The sequence below is a fragment of the Schistocerca piceifrons genome, chromosome 4 (assembly GCF_021461385.2).
Source record: "Schistocerca piceifrons isolate TAMUIC-IGC-003096 chromosome 4, iqSchPice1.1, whole genome shotgun sequence".
NCBI lineage: Eukaryota > Metazoa > Arthropoda > Insecta > Orthoptera > Acrididae > Schistocerca > Schistocerca piceifrons.
The window spans coordinates 319,459,374-319,475,034 of record NC_060141.1 but is presented as its reverse complement, the minus strand read 5'-3'; the positions used below and the strand labels follow the sequence as shown (position 1 = coordinate 319,475,034).

The window sequence follows — 15,661 nt, the reverse complement described above, 5'->3', positions numbered from 1 at the left end:
TACTTCACTCGCGGCTGGCACATGGATTTTATTGCAAACAGACTGAAGAAAATGGTTAGACGTGCTGTCCTCCTTTGACTAGAGCAAGAGGAACAAAAAAATCAATGTTAAGACCGAATTCAATGTCACACACGTAGAACAGAAAACACCGAGATGACAAAAGTCATGGGATATCTCCTAATATGGTGTCGGACCTCCTTTTGCCCGGCGTATGACAGCACCCCGACGTCGCCTAGACTCAACAAGTCGTTGGGAGTCCCCTGCAGGAAAGTTGAGCCGTGGTGCCTCTATAGTCGTACATAACTGCGAAAGTGTTGCCGGTGCAGGATTTTGTTCACGAACTGACCTCTCGATTATGTCTCGTAAATGTTCGATCGGTGGCCAAATCATTCGCTCGAATTGTCCAGAATGTTCCGCGAACAATTGTTGCCCGGTGACATGGTGCTTTGTCATCTTAACAATCCCATAGTTGTCTTGGAACATGAAGTTCATGAATGGCCGCAAGTAGCCGAACATAACTATTTCCATTCAATGATCGATACAGCCGGGCAAGAGGACTCAGTACATTCCATGTAAACACAGTCCACACTATTTTGGAGCCACAGCCTGCTTGCACAGTACCCTGTCGACAACTTGGGTCCATGGCTTCGTGGGGTCAGCGCCACACTGGAACCCTACCATCAGCTCTTACCAGCTGAAATAGGGACTCATGTGACCAGGCCACAATTTTTCAGTTGTCTTGGGTTCAACTGAATTGGTCGCGAGCCCGAGAGAGGTGCTGCCGGCGATGTGCTGTTAGCAAAGGTACTCGCGTCTACATTCTGCTTCCATGGCCCATTAACGCCAAATTCCGCCGCACTATCCTAACGGATAGGTTCCTCTCACGTTCCACATTGATCTCTGCGGTTATTTCACGCAACGCTGCTTGTCCGTTAGCACTAATAACTCTATGCAAGCGCCGCTGCTCCCGTTGTTAAGTGAAGGCCTTCAGTCACTGCATTGTTCGTGGTGAAAGGTAATGCCTGAAATTTGGCATTCTCGGCACACTGTTGACACTGTGGGTCTCGGAATATTGAATTCTGTAACGATTTCCGAAATGGAAAGTCCCACCCGTCTAGCTCCAACTACCATTCCGCGTTCAAAGCCTGTTAATTCCCATCGTACGGCCATTACCACGTCGGAAGCCTTTTCAAATGAAACATCTGAGTCAATGATAACTCCGCCAAAGCACCGTCTTTTTATACCTTGTGTACGCGATACTACCGCCGTCTGTATATGTGCATATCGCTATCCCATGACTTTTGTCACCTCAGAGTACATTTTTTATATATAGGGTAACTATATAGTGCATGAAACGTCTGTAAAAAAAAAAAAAAAAAAAAAAATCTGTACAGATAAATGGCAAGTAAAATGTAAGAAATGATACAGTATATGAAACAGAAAGTCTCAAAGTTTTTTTTCCATGTTTATAAACATTTTATGCGTCCACCCTTCGTCAGATGGCACACGTCTAATTCTTCTACTGCCGACCGGAGTGGCCGAGCGGTTCTAGGCGCTACAGTCTGGAACCGCGCAACCGTTGCGGTCGCGGGTTCGAATCCTGCCTCGGGCATGGATGTTGCGATGTCCTTAGGTTAGTTAGGTTTAAGTAGTTCTAAGTTCTAGGGGACTGAAGACCTGAGAAATTAAGTCCCGTAGTGCTCAGAGACATTTGAACCATTTAATTCTTCTGTTCTACCCGGTCCTGCATATACGGAGTACGAACAGCTGCTGCGATATGGAGCTGCAAGTCTTCGACGTCGTGCAATAGGCGCGGAACACTACGCTATCCTTGATGTAACGCCATAAGGAAAAATGACAAGGCGTCAAGTCTCGCAAGCGCGGCGGTCAATGGAGTAGCACAAACTCAACGGCTGCAACACGACCTATCCAGTGGCATGGCAACGTCTCATTCAGGTTATTTTGTACACAATCTGTTGGCTGAGGGATCTTCAATTCTGTACTAACTTCATAAGTAGGCTTTTAGGGACTTTGTAACATCACGTCCCAAAAGGGGTCCATTATCTTTTCTGACTGGCCCGATCGACTCGAACGTTTTACATCGCACAATCATCATCCTCGAATTTCTTGTAATACTTCGCCACACTGTTGTAAACTGGTGATGTCTTGTGAAAACTTGTCACGGACAACTCTTCGCACACTCACTACCTATTGGCAATGAGAAAATTCTAGCACACAAATGATTCTCTGCCTGGTTCGTCGCCATTTTCAGCAACTACGATCGATGGTTGTCTAGACTAACTTGTCGGCACTGTGAAAAAAAATATTTGAAAGTTTTTCTTTCACTTAGTGCGTGATTTTGCTACTGTATGTTAGACATTTACCTATACCTAATTTTTAAAAGTATTCTATAGACTTTAAATACCCTATATAATACCACAAATCTGCTAAAATGTTTATCACGCTGCAACTATTTTCAACAATACTTCACCATGTGACAGACTTTTAGAGTTTAAAATTGTTTATCCCTAATCTTAACGACAGCACTGGACAAGGGAGTTGCAACACTACATCTTTTCAGAGGAGTTCTGTGTAGAGTATCACAATGGACGCATCTGTGTGTGAATTCTCTCTTCAGGACGAGCACTGTCAGACTGCATTCGTTATCATTCGGGTCCAGCATCTGGCGTGGCGGTATGGGGTACCACTGAGTATGTAACATGCTCACCCTGGTTCTGACGTGGCTATACGCTATTCTGACTCTCAAAATTTGAAAGTTAAACCTTTTCGTGATGCATAACTCCTCTTGTAGCGACTGCCACTGGCGTTCATCACCGTTATGCTCTCGCCCTTGTTAGAGTGTCACATGACGAATCGTGTAGTTGTTCTTTGGATTTTCTCAAACACCTTCTTTATTTCTACGTGGTAAGCTCCTAAAAATGGTTCAAATGGCTCTGAGCACTATGGGACTTAACATCTGTGGTCATCAGTCCCCTAGAACTTAGAACTACTTAAACCTAACTAACCTAAGGGCATCACACACATCCATGCCCGAGGCAGGAATAGAACCTGCGACCGTAGCGCCTAGAACCGCACGGCCACATCGGCCGGCGGTAAGCTCCTAGACTGAGGAGAAATACCCAAGATCGATAAAGCGATTGTTTTATACGTACTTATTTTGTGGATGAATTACATTTTCCTAGCATTCTTCCAATGAATCTCAGCCTTTTACTTTTACAGTTACTTTTACATTGTCATTGTACTTTAAGTCGCCTAGATGTCATTCCTTGTTACTGTTTCTAGCGACTGATAATAGAATAATAATGGCTCTTTCAACTATTTATGCGTAACACGTACATTTATTTATGCTGCGTCGCAGCTCCAAATTTCGATCCCTTACAGATCTTCCCGCATTTCGCTGCAATTCACTGGCAATGTGATTCCCATACGTGTAAGAATCACATCCGTGAACAGATTATTGGAGTTTTCTGACGTCAGCCACCAGATCATTTGTATATATCATGAACAGTAAATGATCTATAACACATCACGAAGGACTCCTGAGCTTCTAGGTGTTCTAAAGAGTTATAGTTTCCATTTTACGCACAATATTCCGACAACTATCCAGCCGCCACTTCAGGTGCTGCGAAATTTTCTGTCATGTTTACTAGCTGCATGGACTGTTTGCAGCCCAGGCAAACAGTACATGCAACAATAAAACTCACAGGACCTGACGAGTGCGGCTGGATCGGTTGTCGAAATATTTGCATAAAATGGAAACACCGTCTTGGCAGAACACCTGGGGACACACTAAATCAGTCACGCTGCGAAAACCTAAGAGGTCACAGCACTCCTAAAATCATTTTTACATCTTTCGATTTCATCCAGTTTAGAACACTGTGTTAAGTTACATATCTGTTAGAAAGCCCTGAATCCAGGAACAAAGCTAGACCGATATTCCATAATTTCGTATGACTTCTCTAAACGGTAATTAGAAACTGTGTCGAAAACCTTCTGTAAGTCAAAGGCCAAATGTAAGCAGCTTGATTTTATTCACCATCTCAAGTGTTTCTCAGTTCTGTTATTGGAACACTTATACTACTTTCCTCTTCGTATTCTGTTGAGAATTGACCAGTGAACGTCGTCCATATTCGTAGCACTGCTGACTCAACACTGCACGCTATGTTTCCTTGTGGCATGCTATACTGGCTCGTAGCCGGAGCTTGCTCTTTGAGTGCACTATCAGTCAGTTACAATACACGTTCTTCGCGTTACAACTTGATCTTAGCACCTCATCTAAGCAACTGCTTTGCTGAAGAAGGCCTTGCATAAATTTCTTTTATTTTCTTCAATGAACACAAAATTTTTGGTTCTGAGGCTACCGGATTTGGTTAGCAATGACCAGCTTCACATCTGTTCTGCAACATGTCCCAATATAATGAAGCCATAGGGACATCTTCATAAGATCCAACGATGCCACTTTGGCTTCATTATATTAGGACATGTCGTAAAACATTACTGAAGATGGTCACTGCTGACCGAAACCGGTACTTCAGGACCAAAAGTTTTGCGATCGTTGACGGGAATAAAAGAAATTTATTCTACAGTTCCTGGATCACTGTTTTAATCAGCGACTATGTCGCAGTGTGTGAAGTCCATGCACTTGTCGTAGGTAGCACATCTGATAATTGGCCCTCCAAGTGGAAAATAGACAAAGACTAAACGAAAAATTCCCTATACCCAAGTAGCTACACGTCTAGCCATTAAAACTATAGCACAATGAAAACGGAATACAACAAACTTCAAATTGGCATAAAGTGTGCTACATACTTGAATACGCAAATCATTAGCATTTCTGGGCATTTTTTGCAACCGCACAAAGAATGTAGGAGCAATTCCTCCTATAGGGAGTAAACGACAACTGTTTACAACGTATCATAGACGTGCAGGGGAAGCCGAGACGAACAGCTTTAATATAGGACATTCGCGGTCTATCAAGCCGTGAAGTAACCTCAAAGTGGGCTGCAAAAGCCGCCGAAGCTGTAGCGCAAAAGCGTCTCAGATTTTCAATATCCTCTCGCTCTCTTATGCCACCGGATTAGTCGGCTGTTTCATTAACATTATTAATTTAAACTATCCCTTGAGGGTAATGAAAGAAAAGACTTATGTAAATATTATACAAAAACTAATTACTTTTAGCTACAGTTTGTATAAAAACACAGTGAGACACAGCGGCCATTGGATACACTTAAACACTTTGTGATATCTTGATCATAATTTTATTATTCCAACATGCCTTACCCGCTTCGACGTCTGTCATTAACAAAGACTAATAAAACACAAAGACAAAACTGGTATCAATGCGTATTACATCTTCACCATTAAATAGAATCATGATACGGAAAGTAAAATTTGGTTAAAGCTAACCGAATATTTAATGTCATTATTGTCAGACGAAACTTGTCCCAATGGAAACATGGTATCTAGTCAACATGCCATAACAACTAGCTCCTTACTCGCATGAAGTGTTGAGTGCCATTGACAAGGGATTTCAGATCGATTCCGTATTTCTGGATTTCCGGAAGGCTTTTGACACTGTACCACACAAGCGGCTTATAGTGAAATAGCGTGCTTATGGCATATGGCCTCAGTTATGTGATTGGATTCGTAATTTCCTGTCAGAGAGGTCACAGTTCGTAGTAACTGACGGAAAATCATCGTGTAAAACATGGGTGATTCATGGCGTTCCCCAAGGTAGTGTTATAGACCCTTTGCTGTTCCTTATCTGGATAAACGATTTGGGAGACAATGTGAACGGCCGTCTTAAGTTGTCTGTAGATCACACTGTCGCTTATCGACTACTAAAGTCATCAGAATATCAAAACAAATTGCAAAACGATTTAGAAAATATATCTGAATGGTGCGAAAATTGGCAGTTGATCCTAAATAACGAAAAGTGTGAGGTCATCCACATGAGTACTAAAAGGAATTCTTTAAACTTCGTTTACACGAAAAATTAATCAAATCTAAAGGCCGTAAATTCAACTGAATACCTTCCTTAAATTGGAAGGAACACACAGAAAATGTTGTGGGGAAGGCTAACTAAAGACTGCGTTTTATTGGCAGGACACTTAGAAAATGTAACAGATCTACTAAGAAGACTGCCTACACTACGCTTGTCCGTCCTCTTTTAGAATACTGCTGCGCGGTGTGGGATCCTTGCCAGATAGGACTGACAGAGTACATCGAAAATGTTCAAAGAAGGACAACACGTTTTGTATCATCGCGAAATATGGGAGAGAGTGTCACTGAAATGATACAGGATTTACTCGGTACTCGCAAACTCACTGATCAATACCGGTAGGGTACTTCCTATTGATATAGAATCATAAAATTTGGCAAGAAGCAGGATTTCACTGTACAACTAAAATAAAAAATCCGAAAACTGTTAATCTGTAATTGTAGTACGCGAAAAAAATATTTTTTGACTTTTGTTCTCCGTTTGTCTGCCTGTACTTTTTTTTAATAACTGGGAGAGGTATCAAGTTGAAACTTATGTCAAACACTGATATCTATGTTTCCTTGGCGGAGTAAGTAATTTAAGCTTCTAGATCAGTGCAGTCAAGCGGTAAGGCCATACAAGTCTTTTTTTTTTTTTTTTTTTTTTTTTTTTTTTTTTTTTTTTTTTAGTGTGTACTCAATTTAGCCATCGGCAATACATAGTGACAATGTACACATAATTGAATAAACAAACACAGAAATGCATATTTATAAGAATAAAAAGTTTAACTGTTACAGTTTTGTACATACTGTTTTAAAAATTGTATTGAATTGAATTGGAAAATAATTAAAAGTGTCTTGGCTTACAATTCACACCAATTCTGAAATATCTTCATCAGCAAGACATATTTATAATTGGCGTACACCATTAAAACCTACAGATTGTGACCAGTACTCTTGATGAAGTTAACGATCACTTTATATAGACGAACGTCTTTAGTACACAAAAGAGAAGAAGCTGATTGAGGAAGATGGTAGCCCATACTCACCAATGTCTTCAAAAAGACCAACCATTCACGGTCAAATTTTGGGCACATAAATAAGATGTGGTTGACATCAGCTTCCGACTCAGGATCACACTCACATGCTGGTGAACTGTAAACGTTGATCCGATGTAGATGTGGGAAAGAGGCATGATTGAAGCGGAGTCTTATGATGGTAGAAATCGTGGATCGGTCCAGATGTGTCCTCATGAACCACGGCTGTGAAGGAATCCGAGGTTGTAGCACTGCGTAATAACCGCCTTTTGTCTGTTGAGAAACGTTCCACATTTCCTGCCATTGTTGTCTTGCGTGATCCTTGACTGCACGTAAGTAGTCTGTATAAGGAAGGTGCAGATCCAGGACGGTGCCTAACGTTGCCGCTTGTTTGGCTAATGCATCAGCTTCATCATTATAGAGGATACCAGAGTGGGAAGGTACCCACAACAAATGGATCGTCCGGCCCGTGCGTGTGCTGCTAATGTATTCAGATATCACATCCAAGATATAACTGTTGGTCGTTTTGTTCCATCGACTGTACTGAATGTTTTTAAGAACGCTTTGCGAGTCAGATACTATCAATATCTTGGGGAAGGAAGTGCTAGAGACAAACTTAAGTGCTTCCAAAACTGCCACTGTCTCCGCCGTAAAAATAGAAGTGTTCGTAGGCAGTTTGAAGGTTTTGCGGATCTGGATCTGAGGGCAGAAAAAAGCGCATCCTGTACACTCTTCTTGCGGAATTTTGGAGCCATCAGTATATACACAAAGAAAACCCGGCCATTGTGCTTGAACGAGACGATTGAAGCCAACGTTGACATTAGCACTGTCCAGCCAGGTCGTACTTAAATAATGGACTGGGATCTGGGAGCAGAGCGTTTGAAGACTGTCCGTAATGGCCATGCCTTGAATGTAGAATTTGTCCGATAACATTTGGCGCCTAATGCTCAAGGGCATCTCCCCTGCTTCTATTAAAAGGGCGTTGGTGGGCGTCGATCGCATGGCTCCAAGACAGGTACGAATGGCGCTCTATATTGAAGAGTATCTACTTTGGAGAGATGAATCTTTGACGCAGTGTTGTAGAATTGACAGCCATAGTCTAGTCGAGGTCGAATTATCCCTCGGTACATGGCGAGTAAAACACTCTGGTGCGCTTCCCACCAGACACGAGTGAGTGATCTGATTACATTTAAACCTTCTTCACACTTGGTAACGGTGGATCGGATGTGGGGCGCCCAGCTTAACCGAGAGTCAAAAATCATCCCCAGAAATCGAACGTGAGATTTTATTTGGAAGGTGCACTTGCCACAGGTAATGTGATCTTCAGTGCGAGCTGTCGTCGACTTGGAGAAGGGAACGACTGCTGATTTCTCAGCCGAAATCTCCAGCCCATTGATAGAGAGCCACTCATCGATGTGTGCGATGGTTGTGGTTAATGCCGTTTTGGGCTGAAGATATGAAGCAGCAGTAGAATAAACACATATATCATCAGCATACTGTAGGATTTTTGTGGGGGGAGTAAGTATGCGTTCTAGGTCGTGCGTATATAGAGTATACAGGAGAGGACTTAAAATTGCACCTTGCGGTAAGCCCTGGGAGACATAAAAAGGTCCGATCATGGTACCTTTGAAACGGACGTAGATCGTTCTTTGAGTAATCAGGGTACTGATACCGTAGATCATCCGTGAAGGAATTCCGAATCCTGCCAGCTTGTCCAAGAGTATCGGTATTTGTACGTGATCATTTGCACCCTTAACGTCAAGAAAAGCTGCCACTACTGTCTCTTTCGTTTGAAAGGCTGACGTGATATCCATATTAAGCAAAAACAGGTTATCCATGGTCCCTTTGCCTTTTCTGAAGCCGAATTGACTCCGAGGCAACAAATTACTTTTTTCAAGCCACCATTCTAGTCTCCTTTTTACCATTCGTTCCAGTGTTTTTGCAACACACGACGACAAGGCAATAGGTCTATAATTAGTACCGACATTTGGATCTTTACCACGTTTGAGAATTGGAATTCTTACTTGCGTCGTCCGTGTTGATATGAGGTCTTTCTTCATCCAGTACTGATTAAAAATGCTCAAGAGAAAGTCTTTCGCTTCTATAGGCAGGTGTGCAAGCATAGAGTAATGTATATGATCAATGCCAGGGCAACAACTGTTGCTCGATACGTTAATAGCTTCGTTGAGTTCTTCTATAGAGAAAGGACGAAGGAGAACATGATAGCGATGGTTTAAAAATGGCACCGTGGGAGGAGCGATTGTATCTATGAATTCCTCTAACCAGGCCGTGGTAGCAGGAGGGGAGGAAGACAGTATTCTTGTTCTAAAAGCTTTTATTTTATGCCAGATGCTTGCCATACTGGTTTCATTATTTAGGGACAGGCAAAATTGTTTCCAACTGTCCTTCTTGGTTTTCTTCAGGAATTTGGTAACTCACGCATTCACTTTTTGTACAGCCAAGAAGTTGTCCAATGAAGGATTCTGACGATAGGTTTTCAAGGCGAGTCGTCGCTTCGCAACTTCCCGAGAGCACTCAGAATTCCACCAAGGAGGAGAACGGTGCTTCATTACTGTAAACTCTTTTTCTCTTAGAGATGCTGATGCCAGCCGCGACGTTCATAGCATTGAGTAAAACTGGGTATGCATTTTCGTCCCGTAAGTCACGTCTCGTATTTGCGAGTGCCCGCCGAACCGTTTCCTTATAAGAGGCCCAATTGGCTTCCTTGATTTTCCACAAAAATGTGGAACGCTTCACGATTTTGCGTGTCATCCTTGCGCAGGGGCCATGCTAATCTTCTCTGTATCGTTCCAATTTTAGTATATGTACCGCCAAAGCGAGTACGACGTGATCCTTGGAAGCGAGCACTAGGGGTGCACGTCGACTGCAGTCGGGCGGCGCGTCGACATGTGTGTGTGTGGCGCGTGGCCGTCGGCGTGTTTGCGTCCTCTCACAGAAATTATCAAAGCGAGAGGAACCTTGACCGGCGGCTTGCGTGGTCCACACTGCCAAAATAGCCAAATATCTGTCGTTATGTAAATGCATCTCCGGCTAGGGCGGAGGTGGGAAGCGGTCACGTGCTCGACTTCCTTCGCACTGTCTGCAGGCCAGGCTGCTGCTGGTGCTTTCAACGGCTGCAAAACATGTCCAAATCGTCTCCTGACAGTGATGGCACGTCTCAACGGGAGGCTCGACATCTTTTCGGAAAAATAACAGTAGGAAGTATTTTTATGTGAAACTTTACAACAAGCTCTCGGCACATTCGAGCACAAGTAAAGCGTACCCGAAGAGTTCGATTGCAAAGTTGGAAGATTATTAACGGGAAAAGTTCTTGCAAATGTTTAATTTCGTAGTCGCCGACAGGTAACTGATGATTTTAGAAAATCGGACTGTCTTATTACACACAGTACGTTATTTTGGAAAATGTCGTTGAAGCTGTTTTGCGCGCAAGCAAATGCGTAAGTTACCTCTGCACGTTAATGACACTCAAAACGGCCAAGTTTTTCACGAATATAGACGACGGCTTCGACAAAGTGGACAGCAGTTCCTTCTGGAGTGATAATCAGCCTCGTACATCACTCACAACAAGATGACTAAGCAAATTCAGAGGCTTTAGCTCGAGATTGGATGGCGCTTAAGGCGTTGGTCGATCCCTGGCAATCCAGCAACGTAACTATGGAAAAAAATATATATTGTACGAATAGCTCCGTCAACGTTTTTGAGAACCTGGTCATAATGTATTGACCACTGTGCTATCTCAACTGGTGAGGTCCGCAGCTCGTGGTCTAGTGGCTACCGTTGCTGCCTCTGGATATCACCGTCCAGGTTCGATTCCCGGCCGGGTTGAGGATTTTCTCTGCCCATGGACTGGGTATTTGTTTTGTCCTCATCACTGCATTATCATCAACATCAGTCGTAACAGTGGCTGGATTGGACTGTGTAAAAATTTGGACGTCGTACGGGCGCTGATGACCGCGCAGTTGAGCGCCGCACAAACCAGACATCATCGTCAGCTGGTGAAGCATGAACACGACCTACGTATGCTAATATTAACTGTAAAATGACACGACATTGGAACATCTCCTTTCAAAATTACAAGCTCAATTCGGCTATTTTCTACTACCCTTCACGCTTGCCGAACTAGGTGACGCAATGAGAAGACATTGGACTCGTATTCGGGACGACAGCGGCGCCCTCCTATCTACAGTTGTTATTTTACTGATTCCTCTTAATTGTTTAACATAAATGTCAGGATGGTTCCTTCGAAAGGACAGGGCCGACTTCCGTTCCGAGACCGATATTGTATCCCGTCTTTAAAGTTCTCCTCGTCCAACTGGATGTTAAACTCGTTTCTCCCTTTCTACTTCCTTTCGTTCCATTATAAATTTCAGAGAGGAACACTTCAGTAAAATTACGCAGCTTTTATATTTCCACTTAAGCCTATCTTACAGAATTATATATGGAGTGAATCACATTAATGAAACAAAATTTTCATTCTTCAGTAGCGCATCGTAACATTGACTTGTAGTCCACTATGTAACTCTTTTAGTACCATTGGTTTCTGCCTGCAACCACCATTTTATTATTATTTTTTGATTTACCAGTGCCTTTTAGTATGAAACCACTGTTGTAAGATAGAGACATCAAATGTTACACTGACGTACTCCTGCGAATATATTGCGTTGTAGTAGTCATTTACAGCGTTTAAATCGACAGTTGCCACGGAGGTTGTTTCAGGTGATTGTAGGAGTTTGTGACATGCGGTTTTTTTTACCGTGGTTACATTGTGGAGATCATTGTCAGTGAAAGGAACTATATTGTAACGTAAATTTGAGTTTGTACTCTCGATTTTATGAGTGGTCTCGAAATGAAACCACTGAGACAGTATATAGTTTTCATACAAAATTTATTAAATTTCAGGTCCAATTTTTGATTTTTATTGAAAACTAATTTGTATCAGGCGTTATGAGTTCATGGACATTTCTAGATGTGGACTGTGTCTGGCAAAAAATTCTAATTTGCATTCAAATATATCACACGAAATGATGAGTGGTTGAAACTTGTATGTCCTAGTGGTTCCAAAGAGAAACCACCTCTTTAAAGCAATTGATTGTTTACTTTTTGCCCGTTTCTTCTTGTATACGTTGCCTAATACGATAGTAAGGTTAATTTTGCGAAAAATTTTAAAATTATATTTTACCAATTCATTCTTGTATTGATTGGTTAGTACGGTAATAAAGGATACTGTTATGTTTTCATATTCTTGCGACGAAAATGGTCGAGCAGTATCAGAGGTTCTCGATTCGCATTTGGGAAGAGCGTGGTTCAAATTCCAAACGGACTTCAAGACTTGGGTTTTTCCCAGTTTCCCTAAATCGCTTAAAGACAGCGCCGGGATGGCTTATGAAGAGAACACGTTCGACTTCTTCCTCATCCTTGTCGATGGAACGTTAAATCATAATCTCCGTTCCCTGATGTAAATTGGAAAGCAAATGCATCGAGGTAGTTCCTTGCTGGATACTAAGAACTAAATAAGACGAAGACTACAATCTGTTGGATGGAAAGTAATATACAAGGTGAAAAAAAACTACATTTGAAAAATTTTAGAGTGTTGAGAGGAGATAAAAAGAAACATCATTGTTATATGACAAATGTCACAAGTGTATCGTTTCCCCCCCCCCCCCCACCCCCACCCCCCACCCCCTTGGAGCCCATAAGGATTTTGATGCTAGTGATGTTCAGGGACAGACTTCAATATGCCGTGTGTCTATCGGCGTCTCGCACACCAAAGCTTCACCCCCCCCTCCCCCCTACCCACCCTCCCCTACCCCACATGAAGGTAAATCCATACGAGGGCAGAAAAATCTCTAAATGTTCATCACACGGTAGTTTGAACACTTTCTCTGAACATCACAACCGTCAAAACCTTCGGGAAATGATCCTAGTGTGACATTTTTGTCACGTAAAACATGTTTCTTTTTATCTCCTCTAATCACTCCAATAAAATTTCGTATACGTAGGTTTCTAACATCCTATACAGGGTGAACAAGATCTCTACTGAAAAACTGTCAGAGGTGCTACTACGGACCTAAACAAGAAAAAAAAAACAACTGAACATGGGCTCTAAAATGCGTACGTTAAGAGCTATGAGCAGTTGTTTATCTTTGCTACTGTGAAACACCTCTCTTCTGTTGAACAAGTGCTCTTACTTGTTAAGGAATGCGTATCAGAAAAAATTTTGCTGGACATTTTTCTTGTTTTGGTCCATACTACCTCCTCCTGAAATATGACAAGCAAAAAGCTAGCAGTAGAAAAGATGTGTTTCGCAGTATCGAATGAACAGGCACTCTTAGCTCTTAAGATATGGATATTAGAGCTCGCGTTTAATATACTTTTTTTCTTGTTTTGGACCATAATACCATCTCTGATAGTTTGTCAGTGGAGCCTGGTTCACCCAGTGTACGAGAATATCTGGAGTTTTGATCTAACCGTCTTTACTTTGACTCTACAGCTTTGGGCAATCACCGGTCATTAGATCAGGGAGTTGTCTTCGCCTATGGTAGTCACATCAGTCCACTTTGCACTGTTGTGACGTAAAGACGGCCGCGCCACTGTCTGTTTGCGCCATAGAAGAATAGCGTTACGCAATCCGTTGTTTTGTGATGTAAAGGTGCACCAGAGGGGGAAATTCATAGAAGATTTTCAGCACGTACGAGGACAATGTCTTGTGACAGCGAAGTGTTTATCGTGGGTCTGAACAGTTCGAAAGTGGACGAACGAGTGCGAAGGGAGAGAAAAGGGTGGGTCGTCAAGCCGTGTCCACAGACCGCCGAGAACACCACTCAGACGCTTCAGACGCAATGTTCCGGCGTGTAGGAACATCCTGCATAATGTCCCAATCTCGCTCTGTCGGACGACCATCTGTTTGGTCCACTTAAAGATGCTTTAAGAGGCCATCTGTTCAGCTTCAGTTAACAGATGAAGGAAGCGGTGGGTGCATACGTGGCCTGCTGCGCAACAGAAAACATTTTTGCAAAGGGTATCAGAAAGACTGTGCAGCGGTGGACCAAGTGCATCGAAATGCGGGGTCACTATATTGAAAAATGATATCAGTACTGATTGTGTACTCCTGTTGTAATAAATTATAAATTCATTGCAGATACATATTGACTTACCCATGTATATTTATCAATAATCCACTACTGTTCCGTAAGGAGAAGAATGTCTGTAAGTATTAAGGCAGAAGAAACGATAACCATTATTCTCTAAAACTGCCTTCCCTTCGAATGTATAAGTAAATCTATTTAATCTTTGATATCTTTTCCAGTTACATAAAATGCCTGACAGAAACAAAGCTTACATTTGCAATTTAGTAAAATTCTTTCACTGAACTAAATATTTTTACTGTAATGGTCAGAAGCAGTAATACAGGGTTTTTCAAAAAGATCCATCCGATTTCACACGACATCTTCTACAGGAGTGGAAATATAAACTTGGTGTAAATTTTGACGTACACGTCGAAATCAAAAGTTTATGTTGGTTATTTTTATAAGTTGTTGGTTCATGTGGTTGCCGGCAAGGATTTACGTGGTGCAGCTAGCTCCTTCATTCACAGCTCAATGAGCACCGACTTGGGATGGCGACAGCCCAGAAACAGTGTTTCGCGTTCGCTGTTCGTCAGGTGCAATGCACATACAGCTGTGCGTTGTTTTTGCGGAAAAGACGTCTATAAGAATCGGGAACCTAGTTACGCCGGATATGTGCCTTTTCACAAAACTGCGAGACAACGCCGAAAATTTTTCAGTAGCACTGATCTTCTCTTAACGATGAGCTACGTCAACGATAGATATGCTATAAGGGGCACCATTGTCCCATCGACGAAAGGTAATTGTAAAAACACCTTCTACTTTACTATTAATCATGCTGAATAGCCTGTAAGGTAATTCATTCCATGTCATTACGATCTACCGTACAAACTGATCCCTGGAACACGAAACAAACTAAACCGAACCAACCAGCGAGACGAAAACTTCTTTGAAAACGGAACTGTTTTGTGCGACCCGTCAGTTGGGTGGTGAGTCCTGCAGTTGTCTCTGCGACAGTGTTTACGATGTTTTTATCTACCATTGAAGAAGAGATCCGAGGAGGCTGCGCCAGCGACCCGGAAGATGGCCGTGTCCTCTGCTGGCCCTGATAACAAGTCGCCCACTGCCGCGCCCCACCAAGCAGCTAAAGCCTTTCATCCGTCTTCTAGGTCCACGTGTTTCATCTGGCCGCCAACTACCGAGTTTCTGCAAGACTCTTCCCGAAATTATACATACTTCTCCATTACTGGAATTCTCTTCGTGCCACCCTGTTCAAGATTAACCCTTTCCTGCCCAGTGAGACTTAAAAGTCTCTTCCTCTTTACAGGCTCATAAAACAGTATGGAGTCGAATTCATGCATCTGAATCCTGTCTGGACACATGTGCCCCTTTGCTGCAGCACAGGAACTTGTTCGCTGTGATAGCTCAACATCTCTGCCCACAGATGGCAGTAAAAGATAGTACTTGTCCATTATGCCGTAATAAATTTTTCGTACCTGAGTCCTAACAAAGTTTCAAAACCTTTTTCCATATTTATTT

The 15,661-nt window shown here is 42.5% G+C and overlaps 1 protein-coding gene and 1 non-coding gene across 2 annotated transcripts in view; both read right to left on the bottom strand.

Annotated features, from left to right (window-relative positions):
- The window catches only part of LOC124796399 (collagen alpha-1(III) chain-like), a 203,182-nt gene that overhangs the window by 174,735 nt on the left and 12,786 nt on the right, over positions 1-15,661 (bottom strand). The window lies entirely within an intron of this gene.
- LOC124796955 lies at positions 9,775-9,881 on the bottom strand. Its single transcript, XR_007016848.1, has one exon. It is a non-coding gene; the product is annotated as a U6 spliceosomal RNA (small nuclear RNA).